Source organism: Kogia breviceps, chromosome X, assembly GCF_026419965.1.
Source record: "Kogia breviceps isolate mKogBre1 chromosome X, mKogBre1 haplotype 1, whole genome shotgun sequence".
In the NCBI taxonomy this organism is placed as follows: domain Eukaryota; kingdom Metazoa; phylum Chordata; class Mammalia; order Artiodactyla; family Physeteridae; genus Kogia; species Kogia breviceps.
In genome coordinates, this window is record NC_081330.1 from 95,984,639 (window position 1) to 96,006,722 (window position 22,084).

General features: G+C 39.8%; 1 pseudogene; it reads right to left on the bottom strand.

Annotated features, from left to right (window-relative positions):
- The window catches only part of LOC131748160 (ubinuclein-1-like), a 68,987-nt pseudogene extending 47,143 nt beyond the window's left edge, over positions 1-21,844 (bottom strand).
- Between the last annotated feature and the right edge of the window lie 240 nt (positions 21,845-22,084).

The following is a 22,084-nucleotide window of genomic DNA, read 5'->3' on the forward strand; positions in this document are numbered from 1 at the left end:
CAGGCCATGCTTGCCTCAAGTCAGAAAAGACAAGGGTGAGAGGGTGGGAAGAGAAGAGATCCCCTAGGACTGGAGTCTCAGAGGAAGATTTGAGGGAGGAGTCTTGAGCTGGAAGAGGCAGTGGAACTTCAACAAACAGAAGAGGCAGATGATTGAGCATTTCAGATGGAATGTTGGGTGACAGGGAGCAATGTTAACAAAGCCCGGAAATGGGAGCGAGGATGGCAGAAAAACTGAAGGGACAGTGGGGAAAGGGGGCAAGGACCCAATGAAAGAACCATGAACACCCAACTGAGCAGTCTGTGGGCAAGGTGAGGATCCTCCAGTGGTGTAAACTAGACAGGCTTGACTGAGTGGCATATCAAGGGTAGAGTGGGCGGGGGGGGGCCATTGGGCCCTGAGTGCAAGCAATAAGAGGGTGCGTTGTCTATAGGAAACTTAAAAACAGTATTAAAGTGGCCTAGAATTTGGTCTGCTTTCTATTTTTCGCCTTGTACTGACAATTCTAAATAATGTCAGTGTTAAAATACTCCTCCTTCCCATAATCTTTTGTCAGTCTAGGGCAGTACTGCCCAAAAGAAATATAATGCAAGCCACATATGTTATTTAAAATTTCCCCGTATTTACATTAAAAAGTAAAAATAAGTAGGTGAAGTTAATGTTAATAATATACTTTATTTAACACAATATGTCCAAAGTATTAAATATTATATATCCAAAATATTCAACATGTAATCAATATAAAAATTATTAAATATTTTATATAATTGTTTTCACGCTAAGTGTGTATTTTCCACTTACAGCGCATCTCAATTTGGACTAACTACATTGCAAATGTTCAGTAGTCCCATGTGGCTAATGGCTAGTATTGGACATGTTCAAGGTCTAAACAAAAGCTTTGCATTGTAATAATAAGTTAAAAGCTCAAATTAGCACAACGTCATTATTTATCATTTCATAAACATTGTATTCTACATGTAGGTCAGCTTGGAGGACTCCCAGTTATATAGTCAGTCCCTAAAACATGTGGATTCAGGTATATGTGTTTGTTTGGAAAGTAAGTTTTTGTTTTAGGGTTTTTTTTCCCTACTTAATAACATTTTTTAGAAAAAATAAAGTTACATGAGGAGAAACACAAACTTTAACAATAATTATCTGTTAACAGAACAATTAAGTATATGAGAATAAACCTATCCAGGTGTATCTAGCATGTATAATTGTGATCTTTATATTCATATAAAGAACTAGTGTTTTAATTTGTTGTTCCTTTTGATCTGGCTTGGTATTCTATTTTATTGATTTCTGTTCTTCCTTTTTAAAATTCTTTCCTTCTACTTGTGTCACTTCTAACTTCTTATGTTACTTTTTAGCCTTTCACCTTGTCTTTTTTTCCCCCAGCTTTATTGAGATATAATTGACATATTGCCTAAGTTTAAGGTACATAATGTGTTGATTTGATACACTTATATATTGTAAAATGATTAGCAGCAGAGCATTAGCTAACACCTCCATCCTGTCACATAATTACCATTTCTTTTTTGTGGTGAGAACATTTAAATTGTAGTTTCTTAGCCACATTCAAGTATATGATACAGTATCATTAGCTATAATCACCATGCTGTTCCTTAGATCCTCAGAATTTGTTAATCTAATAACTGGAAGTTTGGACTCTTTGACCAATAGCTCTTCATTCCTCTCACCCCCCAAGCCCTGACAACAACCATTCTACTCTCTGGTTATATAAGTTTGGCCTTTTTGAATTCCACATATAAATGATATCATACAGTATTTGTTTTTCTTCTGTCTGACGGGAGAATAAGTTTGTAATGGTTCATAATTATTAGACCTCTTTATAAAATTCACCATCACAAGTGTAGGTTACTGGTTTTACCAGAGAACATTTCTTTATACATTCCTCCTCTCCACCCCACACATATCCCACATAAACAATACTGTGACCTCCACCCACATACTTTAAAGTCGCTCAAATCATGGGCGGTGTCCAAGTTAGCACAGAAAAGTTTTTGTTATTGCCCTCTAAGACAAAATGTCCACAGTCTCTGAGAACATTACTCTTGGTGAACTGACCCTATCCACTGCAACTGTGACAACACTCACTCGTACCTAAAGAGAAGACATAATCAGAGCAAAGGAATGCACTTCAGAAAAAGTATACTGTCAACGCAAATGTCTTCAAGTAAATAATTCTAGCCTAGAGAATGCTTGTACTGAAGCTAAGAAAATGAGAAATAAATTAGGCCATTTGTCAATTCTGTGACTTGGAAGACAAATACCATTTTGTGAATCAGAAGTTTGATATAAGGCATTCTAATGATGTGAGCTTGGATATTTTATTTTATTTTTATTTATTTTTTTTTGTTTGCGGTACGCGGGCCTCTCACTGCTGTGGCCTCTCCCGCTGCGAAACACAGGCTCCGGACACGCAGGCCCAGCGGCCATGGCTCACGGGCCCAGCCGCTCCGTGGCACATGGGATCCTCCCGGAGCGGGGCACGAACCGGTGTCCCCTGCATCAGCAGGCGGACTGTCAACCACAGCGCCACCAGGGAAGCCCAAGCTTGGATATTTTAAAGGACAAATCTTTTGGCTTAAAACCAAAGTGTATGTAATAAAAACCTGCTATAACATGGTTAGTTTATGGGATGGGTGTCACTCTTATCCTGTATCTATATTAATATGGAGAAGGTCTTGCTGTATGACTGAATAAGCATACATACCCTCTGGAGCATACAGAGTGAAGCCCATATGCTTCCCTGGGGAATTTCCTTTCCATCCATGAACTGTTTCTTGGCTCTCAAAAGAGTCTTCATTTTGTTCATGTATGTATATGACTTTATTAGTTTCATTTTTTTCCATTTAGTTATCTTGCACCATCATTTATTGTAGTATTGTATGTCTATCTCATGTGGCATTTATTACAGTCTCTAACTTACTGATCTTTGTATACATCCTTCTTCCTCAAAATTGCTGAAACCATAAAAAGCATCAAAATGTAGGTACTCACATAACACCATAAATCTTTATTTTTTAATTCCTAGGCAGATAGAATTCCAAATTATTTTAGATGATAGTTTGGTATCTGAAATGATTAATCTATCCATTCTTTACACATAGCTATTTGTATGAAACGTTGTCTTTGAATAGACACGTTATCAGTAGGTGCAAACCTTAACACATGAAGAACTCATTGCAACAGGACTCCCTTATTTGGATCTATGATCTTATGATCTTTCATATACCACTCTCCTCATCCAGAAAAAAATTGTTCACTTGCAATAGGCTCTTGGGCATAACACAACATTTACAATGTATAGAGTGTGCATTTCATGTTTTTTTTCATGTATTTCCTTTGGTTAAAAACTAATATGCAATCTACAACATCCAAATAAATGATTTAACATATTTTATACAACATATGTTCAAGTAATTGATTTTCTCACGGAAATGTCATACCATTTAACTCATAGTTATGAGCCAAATATTTGTGCAGTAGTTTGTAATGAATATATACATCATCACAGATTGCCCTATTTTCTTTGTACTCAAATATAATTTAAAGGGACAGAAGGACTTGACATTTTTTTTTTTTTTTTTTTTTTTTTGTGGGGATGAGTTTTTTTGTTTGTTTGTTTGTTTTTGCGGTACGTGGGCCTCTCACTGTTGTGTCTTCTCCTGTTGCGGAGCACAGGTTCTGGACGCGCAGGCTCAGCGGCCATGGCTCACGGGCCCAGCTGCTCCGCGGCATGTGGGATCCTCCCGGACCGGGACATGAACCCGTGTCCCCTGCATCGGCAGGCGGACTCCCAACCACTGCGCCACCAGGGAAGCCCACTTGACATTTTTTAATGCTTGATGCATATTAAGCTCTCAATAACTCCTTGTTGGATGAATAAACACATGACTGACCAGTTTGGCAGATCTGATCAAATCCTGTGAGTTTAGGGTTTTGGTTAGTCTTATTGGAGCCTTATTATTATATTACTAACACAATTGACTGTGTATGATATGTTTTGAAAATACTTGGTTGCCCGAGTGCAGCAAAAATAATTATGGATATATGTGAACAAAAGCTTTTGTTAAAACCAATTTATATGCACCAACTAGGGAATACCTATATCAGTCAGATTATTTCAGTGGCAGGTAACAAAAATAAAGCTCAAACTGGCTTAAAAATACAGAAATCTATTACCATGCCCAAAGGTAATGCAAGCTTCAGGCACTGTTCTTTCAATTCTCTTGGCTCTGCTTTCCTTCATGTGTTTCTTTTCTCTTCAATCTAACTTCCCTCATGGTTGCAAAGTGGCTGCCAGTGCCAGCAGCACCTGGGATAACGTGTTTCCTTGCTCACATTCAGTGGGAGAGTGCAAGAAAGCATCTTCCTCAACCATGTCCTAAAAGTCCTTTCCTATAGTGTGATTGGGTGGGCTAAGGTCATGTGACCATAGTTGCTTGGGGAATGCCATGCACTGATTACCCTTAAGGCTGGGTTTCTGAACCAATCACTGGTAAGAATGATGGGATTACCTTGAATAGGTGAGACTAATCAAGACCTATTCTTGGAGCTGAGGAAGGAGTCAGTTTCTCCTGCATCAGCTGGGCTCTGGGGAAGTGAGGAGGGTACTTGAACAGAACTGGGTTCTGTCAGGAAGGAAGAAGGGGGAAATGGATACTGTGTATGCAAATGAATGTCTATTCCAGCACCACTCTTCTTTAAAAAATTTTTATCATTATTATTTTTCTTTCTTTAAAATTTCTTTATTAAACACTTGATTTTTCTACAGCAGTTTTAGGATCAGAGCAAAACTGAGAGGAAGGTACAGAGATTTCCCTTATACCAAATGCTCCCACTTGCTCATAGTTTCCTCCATTATCAACATCCCCACCAGAGTGGTGCATTTGTTACAATTGATGAGCCTACATTGACACATCATTATCACCCAAAGTCCATAGTTTACATTAGAGTTCATTCTTGTTGTACATTCTACACCTTTGGACAAATGTATAATATAATGACATGTATCCATCATTACAGTATCATACAGAATAGTACTCTGTGCTCCACCTATTCGTCTTTCCCTCTATCTTAACCCCTGCAACACCACTCTTCCTCAAAAGAGGAATTGAACTAGTCAATCAAGGAGAAGTATTCCCATATTGCTGCAAAAATGAGAATTGATTCTCTCCTAAAGATACATTCATCAGTGAATTAAGAAAATGAGGACAGAATGGGAAAATGTAGTCTGTCCTTCCCAAGTTTTTATTTTTATTTTTTTAAAATTCACTTTCCCCTCGATTGGTACCTATCAAGACCCCATCATGCTTTAGTTCTTTTTACCTGCTGCTTATTCTCTCACTTTCTCTTTTCAAGAGTGATCAGCTTCTTTGTATCATCTCTGAAAAAAATAAGTCTAAGAATCACCAAGATAATCCCATTATCAATTCTTAAAGGTTTTTCACTTTCTTCAGCTAAACTGATCTGGAAAAAAAAGACCTACCATCCCCATCAGTGCTTATTGAAAATCATGTGGCTTATCACTTGTATTCTGTAAGGATCCCAGCTTTCTCACAGTCATTTAACTTTTTCTGAAATTATTTGGATAGAAAACCCTGTGGCGATACCTTGGATATCATGATTGCCCATATCTGGTTTAAAAGGCAAAGAAGTGGGTCATCAGCCCACAGAAGAGCAAGCTTACAGGGCTCTGGCCACTTGGAAAAAGGGACAAAAATCAAATGAGAGGTCTGCTGAACCAAACACAGGGACATTGGGAAGAAAACAAAGCAGACTTCCAGAATCCATTCACTTTCTCTGCAACCCAGTGTGAACTTTGAGGTGACCATACTAAAGAAACAGGTACAGCCTGTAGTTTTCTCGAAGAATTATTGCCTTTTCTTTAAAGCCCCACTTTACATAAACATCAGAATCAAACATTAGGGAAAGCAAAATCTCTTATATGGAAAGAAGGGGAGTGCTAGTGACTTTAAATTTTTTTTTTAAACTGCTCCATCATATTCCATGCATATGCTGTATAAGACATTTCCTATGAGAAATGGGGCCATTCTTATGTATGATTTCACTTCTTGTCTTTTCCTTTTTTTTTTTTTTTTGGTGGGGGTGTTGCCATGCCTTTCAGCCTGTGGGATTTCAGTTGCCAGACCAAGGACTGAACCCAGGCCATGGCAGTGAAAGCCCGGAATCCTAACTACTACACCACCAGGGAACTCCCTTAGGATTTATTTTCTTAACTTTTGTATGTAACATACAACAGTGTTCATTATATTTATCACGTGGGTACATTATATCCCTAGTACTTACTTATAACTGGAAGTTTGTACTTTTTAACTATCTTTATCCAGTTCCCCCTCCCCGCAGCCTCCACCTCTGGTAACCACAAATCTGAACTCTTTTTCTGTGAGTTTGTTTGTTTGTTTGAAGTATAATTGACCTTCAACACTGTGATAGTTCCTGGCACACAACATAGTGATTCAATATTTTTATACATTTCAAGATGATCATCATGATAAGTCTAGTTACCATCCATCACCACACAAATATATTACATTATAACTGACTATACTCCCTATGCTGTACATTTCATCCTCATGACTCATTTATTTTGTTTTGGAAGTTTGTCCTTAATAGCTCTCACCTATTTTACCCAGCCCCAACTTTCTCCCTTTTGGCAACCACCTGTTCTCTGTATCTATGACTCTGTTTCTGTTTTGTTATGTTTGTTCCCTTGTTTTGTTCTTTAGATTCCATGTATAAGTGAGATCATATAGTATTTGTATTTCTCTGTCTGACTTATTTCACTTAGCATAATACCCTCTAGGTCCATCCAAGTTGTTGCAAATGGCAAGATTTCATTCTTTTTTTATGGCTGAATAACATTCCATTGTACATATGTACAATATACACACCATATCTTCTTTCCTATTCATCTATTGATGATCTCTTAAGTTTGAACGCATTCTAACAACCCTGCATTTTTACTTCCTTCCCCCAACAATGAATGTTTTTGGTGTCCTATTTCACATTGCTTTGTTTTGAGTATCCCTTAACTATTTATTGTGGCTATAGGTGATTTTACTACTTTTGTCTTTTAACCTTCCTACTAGCTTTATATGTGGTTGATCTACCAACTTTACTGTATATTGCCTCTACCAATGAGACTTTTCCTTTCATAATTTTCATATTTCTAGTTGTGACCTTTTCTGCTTAGAGAAGTTCCTTTAGCATTTCTTGTAAAGCTGGTTTAGTGATCCTGAACTTTTTAGCTTTTTCTTGTCTGTAAAACTCTTTATCTGTCCTTCAAATCTTAATGAAAGCCTTGCCAGGTAGAGTATTCTTGGTGGTAGCTTTTTTCTTTTCATTACTTTAAATATATTGTGCAACTCCCTTCTGGAATGCAGAGTTTCAGCTAGAAGTCATCTGACAGTCTTATGGGAGTTCCCTCTTACATAACTAGTTGCTTTCCCCTTGCTGCTTTTAAGATTCTCTCTTTAATTTTTGCCATTTAATTATAATGTGTCTTGGTGTGGACCTCTTTGGGTTCATCTTGTTTGAGACTCTCTGTGCTTCCTGGATCTAGATTTCTTTCTTTCTTTCTTTCTTTCTTTCTTTCTTTCTTCTTTTTCTTCTTTTTTTGGGTGCACTGTACTGCTTGTGGAATCTCAGTTCCCCAACCAGGGATTGAACCCAGGCCATGGCAGTGAAAGCCCAGAATCCTAACCACTAGGCCACCAGGGAACTCCCTGGATCTGGATTTTTATTTCTTTTCCCAGGTTAGGGAAATTTTCAGCTATTATCTCTTCAAACAACCTCTCTGCCTCATTATCTCTCTCTTCTCCTTCTGGGACCCCTGTAATATGAATGTTAGTATGCCTCATGTTGTACTAGAGGTCTCTTAAACTGTTCTTATTTTTTAAAATTCTTTTTTCTTTTTTCTGCTCAGCTTGGGTGATTTCCACTACTCTGTCTTCCACTTCACCAATCTGTTCCTTTGTATCATCTAATCTACTTTGATTCCTTCTAGAGTATTTTTTATTTCAGATATTGTACTCTTCACCTCCATTTGGTTCTTCTTTATATTTTCTAACTGTTAAATTTCTCACTGTGTTCATCCATATTTTTTTCTGAGTTCACTGAGCACTTTTATAATTATTACCTTGAACTCTTTATAAGGTAGATTGATTATCTCCATTGTGCTTTGTTTTTCTTTTGGGGTTTTATCTTGTTCCTTTGGAACATATTCCTTTGTCCCTTCATTTTGCCTAATTCTCTGTTTCTTTGTATGTATTAGGTTGGTCAGTTACATTTCCTGATCTTGGAGAAGAGGCCTTATGCAGGACACATCCTATGGGGCCCAGCAGCACACCAGAGCTATATGATCTAGCAGTGCCTCCTATGTGGGCTAAGGGGCTCTTCCTGTTGATGTGGGACTGAATACTGTGTATGTGCTGGTATGTGGGGCTGGGTGGCTGCCAGGTTCTGCCTTGTGCAGAGGCTGCCATCTGCTGGTGGGTGGGGCTGGGGCCTGGGCAGCTGGTTGCAGGCCTGGGAGGGGTCCCAGACTGGTGTTAACTGGTTAGCCCTGGTGGAACTAAGCTAGAGGGAGGATTCCAAAATGGCACTTGTAAGCACCAGTGTCTTCATGGTAGAATGAGCTCCCAAAATGGCTGCCACCAGTGTCTACATCTCCAGGGGGAGTCCCAGTTGCCTCCTGCCTCTCTGAGAGGCTCTCCAAGATCAGGAAGTGGGTCTGACCCAGGCTTCTTTAAAACTACTGCCTCTGCACTGGGTCTCAGAGTGTGTGAGATTTTGCAGGCACCCTTTAAGAGCAGAATCTCTGTTTCTTACAGCCCTCCAGCTCTCCCACAGGCAAATCCCACTGGCTTTCAAAGCCAGACGTCCTGGAGGACTTGTCTTCCTTGTGTGGGGTGGCTGGGGAGCCTGATGTGGGGCTTGGACCTCACTCCTTGGGGAGAACCTCTACAATTTTGATTATCCTCCTGTTTGTGGGTCACTTGGAGATATGTATCTTGACTACACTGCATCTCTGCTCCTCTTACCCATCTCGTTGTTGTTCTTTCTTTAAATTTTTAGTTGTGGAAAATACTCTCTGCTAGTCTTCATGTTATTCTCATAGATAGTTGTTCTGCAAATAGTTGTAATTTCAGTGTGCCCGTGGAAGCATGTGAGCTCAGGGTCTTCATACGCTCACATTATGGTCACTCTTTGGGTATGGGATCATAAAAATTATTTTTAAATAGTCATGTTATAAGTCATACTATGTAAGTACCACAATTAATAATTATCTCCTTTTAAAATTCTTTAAAACATTTCTTTGGCTTCCCTGGTGGCACAGTGGTTGAGAGTCCGCCTGCTGATGCAGGGGACATGGGTTCATGCCCCAGTCTGGGAAGTTCCGACATGCTGCAGAGCGGCTGGGCCCGTGAGCCATTTCCGCTGAGCCTGTGCGTCTGGAGCCTGTGCTCCACAACAGGAGAGGCCACAACAGTGAGAGGCACATGTACCGCCAAAAAAAAATTTCTTTAAAAATCGAGATATAATTTACAGACTGTAAAATGCACAGATTTAAAGCATACAGTTTGATGAGTTTTGACAAATGCGAACACACTCTAATCAAGATAAAGAATATTTCTCTCAGCCCCAAAAGTGCCCTCATGTCTCCTCCTATTCAATTCCCTATCTTTCCACAACCACTGCACTGATTTCTATCACCATAGCTTCATTTTGCTTATTCTTGGACTTCATATAAGTGGAATTATACAGTATATACCTCATTACGTCTGACTTCTTTTTTGCTCAACAGTTACCTTTTTAAAATTTATTTTTAATTGAAGTATACTTGATTTACAATGTTGTGCTAGTTTCTGGTATGCAGCAAAGTGATTCAGTTATATATATACATATTTTTTTCATATTCTTTTGCATTATGGTTTATTACAGGATATTGACTATAGTTCCCTGTGCTACACAGGGAACTCATTGTTTATCCATTCTGTATGTAATAGTTTGCATCTGCTAGTCCCAAATTCCCAATCCACCCCTCTCCCACCCCCTTCCCCCTTGGCAATCACAAGTCTGTTCTCTGTGTCTGTGAGTCTGCTTCTGTTTCATAAGTAAGTTCATTTGTGTCATAATTTAGATTCCACATGTAAATGATATCATATGGTATTTGTCTTTCACTTTCTTACTTACTTTACTTGGTATGATAATCTGCAGGTCTATCCATGTTGCCGCAAATGGCATTATTTCATTCTTTTTTATGGCTGAGTAGTATTCCATTGTATATATGTACCACATCTTCTTTATCCATTCATCTGCTGATGGACATTTAGGTTGTCTCCATGTCTTGGCTAATGTAAATAGTGCTGCTGTGAACATAGGGGTGCATGTATCTTTTTGAATTATAGTTTTGTGTGGATATATCACCAGGAGTGGGATTGCTAGGTCATATGGAAACTTTATTTTTAGTTTTTTGAGGAACTGTCATACTGTTTTCCATAGTGGCTGCACCAATTTACATTTCCACCAACAGCGTAGGAGGGTTCCCTTTTCTCTACATTTGTTATTTGTAGACATTTTAATGATGGCCATTGTAACCAGCATGAGGTGGTGCCTCATTATAGTTTTGATTTGCATTTCTCTAAAGTTAACGATGTTGAGCATCTTTTCATGTACCTACTGGCCATCTGTATGTCTTATTGAAGAAATGTCTATTTAGGTCTTCTGGCCATTTTTTGATTGGGCTGGGTTTTTTGGTTTGGTTTTTGTATTTGTTTTTTGGCTCAACAATTATTTTGAAATTCACCCAAGATATTGTGTTTATCAGTAGTTCATTCTTTATTATTGTTAGTAATATTTCTTTGTATGGATATGTAACAACTTGTTTATTTGCCAGTTGATGGATATTTGAGCTGTTTCCCGTTTGGGTTTATTATGAACCATACTGCTTCGAACATTTTTTTTCAAGTCAATTTTAGAGGGGGTGAAAAGTGATAAGAAATGATAGCTAGGTCAGTGATTCTTTTTTTTTTTTCTTTTTGTAGGGAAGGTACAGAGAAGCAGGGGATGCAGTTGAAAGACTGGGAATGGAGGGGTGGTAAAAAATGAAGCAAATAGGGCTTTTGAGAAGGAAAATCCAAGGGGGAAATTAATTTAAAAAGAAAAAAGAGAAGAATGAAAATGGGCAAGGATAAGAAGAAGCAATCAATCAAACACTAAATGAGAAACAAGAAAAGCCTATAAAAATTAAAATAAGTAAAAAGAATTAGAACCACAAAACATATTTTTAATCATGTTCTTTGAGAACTCCTGGAATGAAGAGAAACAAACTTTTGAGCTTTCTCCGCATGGACTTCCACCCCTCACATATTCCTGATGCTCTAATGCTTTCTTTACATGAACATTTTCTACAAGCAACACTCTTTCCCTTGCTTGCCAGAGCAGAAGAGTGTGTTCAAAGTGGCTTTGATCAGGGCAGGGAGGAAGCCAGGAAGCTTTTAATTTAAAAATAAGTGCTGCCTTGTCTCCCATGTTTCCTTAATTGAGGCAGAAGCTGAATCTAGGACACAGCCTGGTGGGAGATTGGCTATGGCCCAGTCACGTGGGGATTGGATTCTGAGCGAGAATGGGATGGTGAGCAGCGGAAAGGCAGAATGGCGCAGATGTGTGTGAATGTGTGTGTGTGTGTGTGTGTGTGTGTGTGTGTGTGTGTGTGTGTGAACAGTTACAGGGAAGTGTTCTCAACTGTTAGGCCTGTCAGATTAAGATATCTGAATGGGCTATAAGGGAAAGAATAACTGAATCTGCATTAGCTGTATTATTTCATTTTGTAGATGTGGTGCAGAAGGATTTAAATGCCTTCACCTAGAGATGGAGGAAAACAAAGAAAGGCAAGAAGATCCAAGATGGCTGGAATTGTTTTTGTCTGAAAGAGACTCTGCAGGCCTGAGAGTTGAAAATTTCTTTTCTTCTGTAATGTTGCTGACATTTTGACCTAGGATATTTCTTTTCTCTTGAAACCAGAAAATAGGCACAAAAATAATTATAAGAAATGACAAGCAAGAAGGATGAGGAAATATATAAGGTATATTGAAGACATTGCTGGTGGAGTTTTATGGTGCTTTATGGCACTTTTACCCCTGGCCCCAACTTTCAAATGGGTTTGGAGTGAATTTGATGGATAAAAGCATGAAAGGAGGGAGAGAAATGGGCTATGGCTGGCTGCGATCTACAGCTATTGAAAGTTGTTAATGCAGAGGAGGATTTATTTGGTCTATAAATCCCAAAGGGACATAACCATGAGAAATATGGTGTGGTTTACAAAACTTCTGATTGAAAAAGAGGAACAATTTCTTGATGTGAGAACTATTGGAATACAAAATAAAACAAAATATTATATATTAACACACTTAAAGGAGTAAAAGTGCTATGCAAATTCAAAGCATCATTATTATTTAGCTCTTAAGGGAGCTGGTGGTAACTCCACCATTAAAATACACCAGAGCAATCCCAAAATACAGTCTCCAAAAACCCTGGTGACCAGATGAGACCACAGCATATGCTGGGGTCCCTTGGGGAAGTGAAATATTCTGTCTGCTTCCCCAGATTCCCAGAAGGTTACCCCTTCCATATGATGGGCTTTGTTGCTCCCCTGATATAAATGGCTGCTTCTGTTGAAAAATCTCAAGTGATGTATGTGGCTGAGGACCATCTGCTTGGTTTCAGGCAATGAGCTAGGGCAGACATTAACCTTTAAAGAAACTCGGTGAATTTTCATCTCTTAGGTGTTAAAGCATATTTCTTGCCCAAATCAGGCTGGAGTAGGGGGCATTTCCACATTCGGTGTTTGAGAGTAATTGGAACTGGGCATATGAGTGTGAAAAAGAGTTCTCTTTGGGAAGCCACTTTAAAACAGAAAGTACAGTTTTCTGTTCCATAGCATAGCCTGGGGATGGGAGTTAGGAGGCTCTCAGTGATAATAATCTCATCCACTTTCAAGTTCATCCTACATTCTGGGCCCTTTACACCTATTATCTTGTTCAGTACAACAACCCTACGAGGAAGGATATTACAAGTGAGTAAACTGAGACTCCAAGATAGGATATAACTTGGCCAGAGTTACAGAATTAGGATATAGACAGCTCAGGATTAGAATCCAGTCCTATCTGACTCTGAAGCCTGTGCTTGCTTCACCTCATCGTAAAGCTGTGTGGGATAGTGGCTCCTTTCCTCCCTGCACTCGGTTTCAATGTCTGTGTTTTCATTTGGATTCTCCTAGAAGCAATTCTGAGACAAGGATTTGGAAGCAGGTCGTTTATTCTGAGGGTGATCCCAGGAGACACTGGGAGGGAAGTGGAGAAGCGAGACCGGGAAGAGAAGGCAGCCAATAAATGGTCCATTATTGAACAAGTTGCCTCTGCAGGTGACTGGGGCTCAGTCCTGCAGGAGAACTTTGGAAAATGAGTTATCCTGCCTAGAAGGCAAGGAAGCTGGTGCATTTACATATCCTCCACCCCTGAGCATGAATTCCTGGCAGGCAAAGCTGGCTCTGGCAGCCAGAGAATGCCTTCAGCCCAAGAAATGAAGTGAAAAAGGTGAGGACAAGTGAGGTATAGACGCCTGGGGACCTCTCCGGTGCCCAGGGTGCTGGCTAACTTGGTGTTAGGCACTGAGCCTTAAATGGTGCTGATCTCCTGGCTCTGCAAGGGCTCAAGTATCTCCCTCTGCACCCCTATTTGAGAGCAGCAGGGAATCCAGACACCACCATCTTGCCCAGGGGGAAAGCCAGTGTGTTGGGCAAAGAGGGAACAATGGGGTTATTTTTCTTACCAGAGGAGTCTCTCTTAGACTCATGACTGCCCAGAAACCCAGCGATGTGCTCACCATCTGTAGAGAGATACCAAAGCAAAATATGTAACATTTACTGGAGAGGATGGGGATATAACAGAGGATCTGCTGATTCTTCTAGATGCTGTGTTCCAGCTGTTTTTTTCTGGATGTTTCCCAACACTCTGCAAGGCTCTCCCAGGTCTCTTAGCAATTAGCATGTGTCATTAAAATCTCCTCTACAATTGTACTCTCCAATCTAAATTCTAGCTTTGAGTTTTGCCTGCTCTTTTCTTCCCTGAGCACATGAGTAGTTCAGAGGCCTGTGAAATAGACAAACCCCACAGAGAATTTGGTATTCCAAATCACACTGAATATTTTACCAAGAGGGTAAAACTTGAAAATGAATTTCTGAAAGGTTGTGCTCCTTTACATTGAAGTTCAAGCTTAGAGGTTGATAAACTGTTACTGTTAAATAGTGTGGTCAACACTTCTATTTTAGTAACAGAAAATTTGCCCTGAAAGGAGCCAAAGACGTGATGGGGCTCAATGGCAGGTGAGAGCATCTGCCTGAAGCCATCAGAGCCACCTTTGAGACATAGACATAAGGGTACTTTCAGAGTAAACAAATTGTCTACATTTCTTGGACTGTTTAGAAACAAATCTGAAGATTCTTCTATCTGAATATGCAAATTAAAATTAGCAATCTTTATGAATAACATTGCATGACTTCTCAAAAATGAGAAGTTAAGGTGTGCCACTCAAAGATCAGATTTTCTTCCTCCTAAAAATCCAAATTCTTAGGCATATAGGGCATACTTGTTGAGTCAAACACTCTCTGGGACTAAGTTACACAACTGTAAATGAGGTGTCTTGGTGATTTCTTAAATTGTTCCAGGAGAAGTTTTCAGTCATTTCCTCAGAGAACAAAGTCAACCCTTGGTCTGAAAATGGCAAAAAGTTCACATAAAGAGGAAGTAGTTGAGGGCCTAGGAGATCTCTGATCCATGAGAATCATGTTTCTTTTTACACTATATTCACTCTGCTGTGTATAATTTTATATAACAGAGATCATATTTTATGTATTGTCCTATAACTTGTATTCACTGGACAATACGTGGTAGGTCTTACAACGTCAATCATGATCAACTGACATCTCAATGGCTACATAGTATTCCAGTTGGATCAGTGGAATGCTATAGACCGAATGTGTCTGTTGAAATCGAATCCCCAATGTGATAGTATTTGGAGGTGGGTTTTGGGGGAGATGATTAGGTCATGAGGGTGAAGTCCTCATGAATGAGATTAGTGCCCTCATAAAGAAACCCCAGAGAGCTCCCTGGTCCCTTCTGCAATGTAAGGATAAAGGGAGAACATGGCCATCTATAAACCAGGAAGGGGGTTCTCACCAAACACAATCTGCCAGCACCTTGATCTTGGACTTCCCAGCCTCCGGAACTGTGAGAAATAAATTTCTCTTATTTATAAGCCACCCATTCTATGATATTCTCTTATATCAGCCCAACACAGACATTTATTTACATAACTGATCCTGTTGTGATAAACATTTTGGTTATGTTTGATTTTCCTGTATGATGAATAATATCTACCATAATTAAGGACTTACTATGTTCCAGGCATTGTTCTAAACATTCATATATAATAACTGATTTAATCCTCACAGCAAAACTTAGAAAGTAAATTTTATTATTATACCCATTAATAATGAGAAAACTGAGGTGAGAGAGGGAAGTATTGGGTTGGCCAAAAGGGTCATTCGGGGTTTTCCATAAGATGTTATTTTACTTTGCCCAAGATTGTCCAGGTAGTGAACAGCTATAGCGTCTACATTGGTTAGCAAACTGGACACCCATTCCCAACACTTTCTCCTTTGCCCCACCTCCATCATTAGACAAGAAAAGCCCAATTCTGCTTTCCCAGCCTTCTTTGCAGCTAGGAGAGGCCAATGAGACATAAGCATAGGTTTGCTGGTTACTTCTAGCAAAGACCTTGTACGTCTTATCATCTCAAATACAGAAGAAATGATTTAAGGTTATGCAGCCATCTCACCATCTTTCAAGTGTAAGTGAAAGGTCAAGAGAATTGCAGAGATGCCAGATCTGACACTGTGAAGCCTGCAAACCAATGCCAGGACCTGCCTGTTTTAAAATTGTATATAATGTGAGAAAAATGAACTATTTCTTTAAACCCCTGCTGGTCTGCTTTTCTGTAACTTGCAGCCTAAAGCACTGCTAGCTGATACACTACTGGGGCAGGGATTTGGGCCAGGGAGGCTGGGTCCAGAGCCCATATTCTTAATCTCTACACTATTGTGCACATTTGTGTATCTAAATCAGCTGGGACAAACATCTTTCCATGTACATATTACTTCTGCTGTTGTATTAAGGAAGAAAAGTTGACAGAGTTACTTGTCTGATTTTCTGTTTGTGTCTAAAATCCAACAGATAAAGGATGGGGGAGGTGAGGCTCAACAGCAGCATGCATGAGAATGATTGAAGTAATTTAGTATAAAGTACATCATTCCCTTGGGTCAGCTATGGGAAATGCTGAAAATGCTGACCCGACCTGAGATGTATTTAGAGAATTGTGATGTCTCCACGGAAGTGTGGTGTTTAGTTCTGACAACACCAATTAAGAAATATTGTGATGACAATATGCTGAGTGAAAGAAACCTGACACAAAACAATGCTGTCTTGGAGCAGATCCTCTGAGAAGCAGACACCCAGGCAAGAGTAAATGTACGAGGACTTTATTAGGGGAAATGACTATGAAAGAAACAGGGAGAGACATCGGCAAGGCTGGGAGATCTGCCAATGTGCTGTAATGTTGGTTTGACCCAAGGGAAGGCGAGAGGGCAGGGAAGTGGGCAGGAGCATCCTAGACTGTCATGCAGTCTCTGGAAGGTTCAGCGAGGCCGGCAGGCTGTCCTCAAGCCAAAGTCAGCTGTCAGAAGTCTTGTTTCTTTCAGGAACCGGCCTGCCTTAGTGCCACGCCTGGATCAGTCATTGGCTGGGGCAGCCAGTGGGAGGCATGGCATCAGTGCAAATACCACGATGGATTTTGGAGCCCAATAGCTGTGGCCCTTGGTCAGTGATGCTCCCTGGAGTTGGATGTCTGCAAGGCACATTCTTCCTCTTGCCTGCCATAAGTACATAATGTATGATCACATTTATGCCAAGTTCTACAACAAGCAGAACTAATCTATGGTAGAAGAAAATCAGAGTGGTTGCTTATTCTGGGGGCAAGGACTAAATGGGGAAGGGTATAAAGAAATTTTGTTTTATATCTTGATAGGGATTGGGGTTACACTGGAGTATGCATTTGTCAAAACTCAGTAAATGTATGCTAAAGTTTTGAGCATTTCATTGTATACAAACTTTATATCAAAAGAGAAAAGCCTGTAAATAAATTTTAAACTCCAGCTAATGATATGCTCTCTGAAGTATTTTTTGAGGGGGGGAGGTCTGCAATTTACTTTGGAATGCACCAAAAAGTAAAATGGAACTTCATACCCATTAGGATGGCTACTACAAGAAAATAAAAAATAACAAGGGTTGACAAGGATGTGGAGAAATTGGAGCCATTGTACACTGTTGGTGGGAATGCAAAATGGTGCAGCCGCTATGGAAAACATTACATATGGCAGTTCCTCAAAAAAATTAAAAATAGAATTACCATATGATCTAGCAATCCCACTTCTGGGTGTATACCCCAAAGAACTGAAAGCAGTATCTTGAAGAGATATTTGTACATCCATGTTCACAGCACCATCATTCACAAGAGCCAAGAGGTGGAAGCAACCCAAATGTCCATGGGTGGATGAATAGATAAACAAAATGTGGTATATACATACAATCGAATACTATTCAGCCTTAAAAGGGAAGGAATTAATGGGTGTTGAACTCCATGGTTGGTTGAATTCGCAGATGTTGAACTATGGATATGGAGGGTCAACTGTAAGTTATACTCGGATTTTCAACTGCATGGAGGGTCAGTTCCCTAACCCCTGTGTTATTCAAGGGTCCACTGTACTTATTAAGTATAAGAAATAGTTCGATAGTAATTCTGCTTAAATATGGAATCAAGTAGTTCCCAGTCCTTGGCAGAGTTCAAGTATGTGTTGGTGAGGAGAGACAAATAGGACACTTGTCTGCTAGAAATCCCCAAAGCTAACTGGGACAGTGGCTCCCAAAGGAAGGTGGTGTCACAATGGTATGCAAGTTCCCTAGTCAGCGGGCAGCCAGTTGCGGGGGTCTGTCTCTGTTAGGAAGGCCTTTCTTATGATCATAAGGGTGTCATAGTCACATGCTTGGTTAGAAACTGCGGCAGGAGCGTGGGTCCCTCCCTAGAGCACAACCTGTGATGTATTTAGCCCAAATACACCACTTCATGGGATGGCAGGAGACAGAGGCACTGTGTGCTTTCTGTGGCTGATCTGCTTGCGAGTTCTAGCCTGAATCACATAATGCTTGTGATGTTTGCCCAAGTCCTTTACTCAACACTTAGACAATCACCTTGTAAAAAATATCAGAGGGAATTTAGGCTCTGCTGGTCAGATAGTTGCATTAATGCACTTTTACTTCACTAAGGTTCCCATGGCTTTAAATACCACCACAAACTCGTGTCTACCAAAATTATATCTTCAGTCCAGACCAGTCTCCTTATCTCCAGGTTTATATACCAAATTATATGTCTAATAGGCATCTTTTTTAAAACTTGAAATATAGTTGATTTACAATGTTGTGTTAGTTTCAGGTGTACAGCCAAGTGATTCAATTATACATATATGCATATATATCTCTCTATATATCTCTCTACCTCTATCATGGATTATTTTTCAGATTCTTTTCTATTATAGGTTCTAATAGGCATCTTAAATGTTAAAGTGTCCATAACCGAGTTCCTGCTTCCATCTCCAACACCCCTCTTTCTGCTTCTCTTGTAGTTTTCCCCATCTCAGTCATTGGATACTTTATCCTTTTGCATAGCCAGAATCTGAACATCTCGCAAACCCACTGCCACCATCGTCTGTTGTCTGGTTGATTTAATATTTCTAACCTCTTCCCTTTTTTTCTCAGCCCTAGCAAGAGTAGCTACTTCCTTCAGTTGCTACTCCGTGATAATTTAGAGTCCCTTTTTAACTTATCAGTTACTGACTTATAATATTATATTAGTCTTAAATGTTCAACATAGTAGTTTGATATTTTTTACATTATGAAATGATCTCCACAATAAGTCTAATTATCATCTGTTACAATACAAAGTTATTACAATATTATTGACTATATTCCCTATGCTGTACATGACATTCCTGTGACTTTTTATTTTATAACTGGAAGTTTGTACCTCTTAATTCCCTTTACCTCTTTTGCCCATTCTCCTACCCCAACCCCCTCTGGCAACCACAAGTTTGTTCTTTGTATTTATGAATTTGTTTCTGTTTCGTTTGTTCATTTGTTTTGTTTTTTAGATTCCACATAAAGTGATATCATACAGTATACGTCTTTTTTTGTCTGACATTTCACTTAGCATATACCCTCTAGGTCCATCCATATTGTCACAAATGGCAAAATTTCATCCTTATTAAAGGCTGACAAAAAAAAAAAAAAGGCTGAGTAATATTCCACTGTGTGTGTGTGTGTGTGTGTATCTCAGTGTTCTTTATCCATTCGTCTTTTGATGGACACTTAGGTTGCTTCAATACTGTATATGGGTTATTGTAAATAATGTCACAATGAACGCTGGGGTGTGTATATGTTTTGAATTAATGCTTTCATTTTGTTTGGACAAATACCTAGAAGTGTAGTTGCTGGATTATATGGTAGTTCTATTATTAATTTTTTGAGGACTCTCCATACTGTTCTCCACAGTGGCTGCACCAATTTACATTCCCACCAACAGTGTGCAAGGGTTCCCTTTCCTCTGCATCCTCACCAACACTTGATATTTGTTGTGTTTTTGAAAACAGCCATTCTGACAGGTGTGAGGTGGTAGCTTGTTGTGGTTTTGATTTGTGTTTCCCTGATGATTAGTGATGAGCATCTTATCATTGTCTGTTGGTCATCTGTATGTCTTCCTTGGAAAAATTTCTATTCAGATCCTCTGCCCATTTTTTAATGTGATTGACTATAACATGCAGGTTTATTTCTGGGGTCTCTATTCCTTTCCATTGATCTATGCATCTGCTTTTGTGCCAGCACGATATATATGTCTATTTCAAACTGATAGTCGCTTAATTTCTAATGCATTCTAAAAGCACTACGTTTTAACTTCTTCCCACCCATGTTTTGTGGTTTTCATGTCATATTTTACATATTTCAATTTTGTGTATCCCTTATATTATTATTGTAACTATAGTTTAATACTTTTGTCCTTTAACCTTCATACCAGCTTTTTAAGTGGCTGATCTACTGCTTTTACTATATGTTTGCCAGTGAGATTTTTTTTCTTTCATATATTTTCTTATTTCTATTTTTGGCCTTTTTTTCCCCCTTTTTTGGGGGGGTAGGAGGGATCTTAGTTCCTCGACCATGGATCATACCTGGACCCCAGCAGTGAAAGCATGGAGTCCTAACCACTGGACTTCCAGGGAATTCCCATGGCCTTTTCTTTTCCACTTAAAGAAGATCCTTTAACATTTTTTGTAAGGCCAGTGTAGTGGTGACAAACTCTTTTAGTTTTTGCTTGTCTGGGAACTCTATGTCTCCTTCAACTCTGAATAATAATCTTGCCAGATACAGTATTCTTGGTTGTAAGATTTTTCTTTTCAGCACCTTAAATATATCATGCCACTTTCTTGTGGCCTGCAAAGTTTCTGCTGAAAAATTAGCTGATAGTCTTATGGGGGTTCTCTTGTATGTGACATTGTTTTTCTCTTGCTGCCTTAAAATTCTCTTTTTAACTTTTCCATTTTAATTATGATATCTCTTGCTGTGTATCTCTTTAGGTTCATCTTGTTGAGGACTCTCGCTGCTTCCTGGACCTGGATGTCTGTTTTCTTCCCCAGGTTAGGGGAATTTTCAGCCATTGTTCCTTCAAATACTTTTTCTGTTCCCTTCTCTCTCTCTTCTTTTTCTGGGACCTCTATAATGTGAATGTTAGTATGCATGCAGTTGTCTCAGAGGTCCCTTAAACGATCCTCATTTTTATTTTATTTATTTATTTATTTATTTATTTTGCGGTACGCGGGCCTCTCACTGTTGTGGCCTCTCCCGTTGCGGAGCACAGGCTCCGGACGCGCAGGCTCAGCGGCCATGGCTCACGGGCCCAGCCGCTCCGCGGCACGTGGGATCTTCCCGGACCGGGGCACGAACCCGCGTCCCCCGCATCGGCAGGCGGACTCTCAACCACTGCGCCACCAGGGAAGCCCGATCCTCATTTTTAAAAATTCCTTTTTTTCTTTTTCCTGTTCTGATTGGGTGATTTCCACTCTTCTGTCTTCCAGATCACTGATATATTTTTCTATATCATCATATCTGCTGTTGATTCCCCCTATCGTATTTTTCATTTCAGTTGATGTATTCTTCAGCTCAGGTTGATCCTTTCTTATATTTTTAAACTCTTCGTTGAAGTTCTCATTGTGTTCCTCCATACTTGTCCCGAGTTTAGTGAGCATCTTTAAGGCCATTAGTTTGAACTCTTTATCAGGTAAATTACTTATAAGTTTCATTAGGGTTGTTTCCTTGGGTGTAATTCTTTCATTTGAAACATATTCCTCTGCCTCCTCATTTTGTTTGGCTTTATGTATTTGTTTCCATGAATTAGGTGAAACAGCTACTTCTCCTAGTCTTGAAGGCATGATCTTGTGTAGAAGCATCCCCTGTGTAGACTGCATGTGGGTGGCTTTGGCTGTCTGGTTGGACATGGAACAGGCATAGGCTGGGGGGTCCTGGGGAGTGCTGTGCTGGGGCCACCTTGGTGGGACAGCTGGAGCTGGAGTGGGCATGGGCAGAGGGGTCCAGGGTGTGCCACACCAGGGCTGCACTGGGGTGACAGATGTAACTGGTGAGGGTCAGGGTCCTGGGGCATGCTGTGGCGGCCTTGGCAGGCTGGCTAGTGCCTGGACTGTGTTCCCACCTGTGCTATCCAGGTGGAGGGGGGAATGCAAAAATTGGTACTCTCTGGCACCTCCAATCTGGGAGAGAATTCCAGCAGTCTCTCTGTCCATTTGGAGATGCTCAAGGGT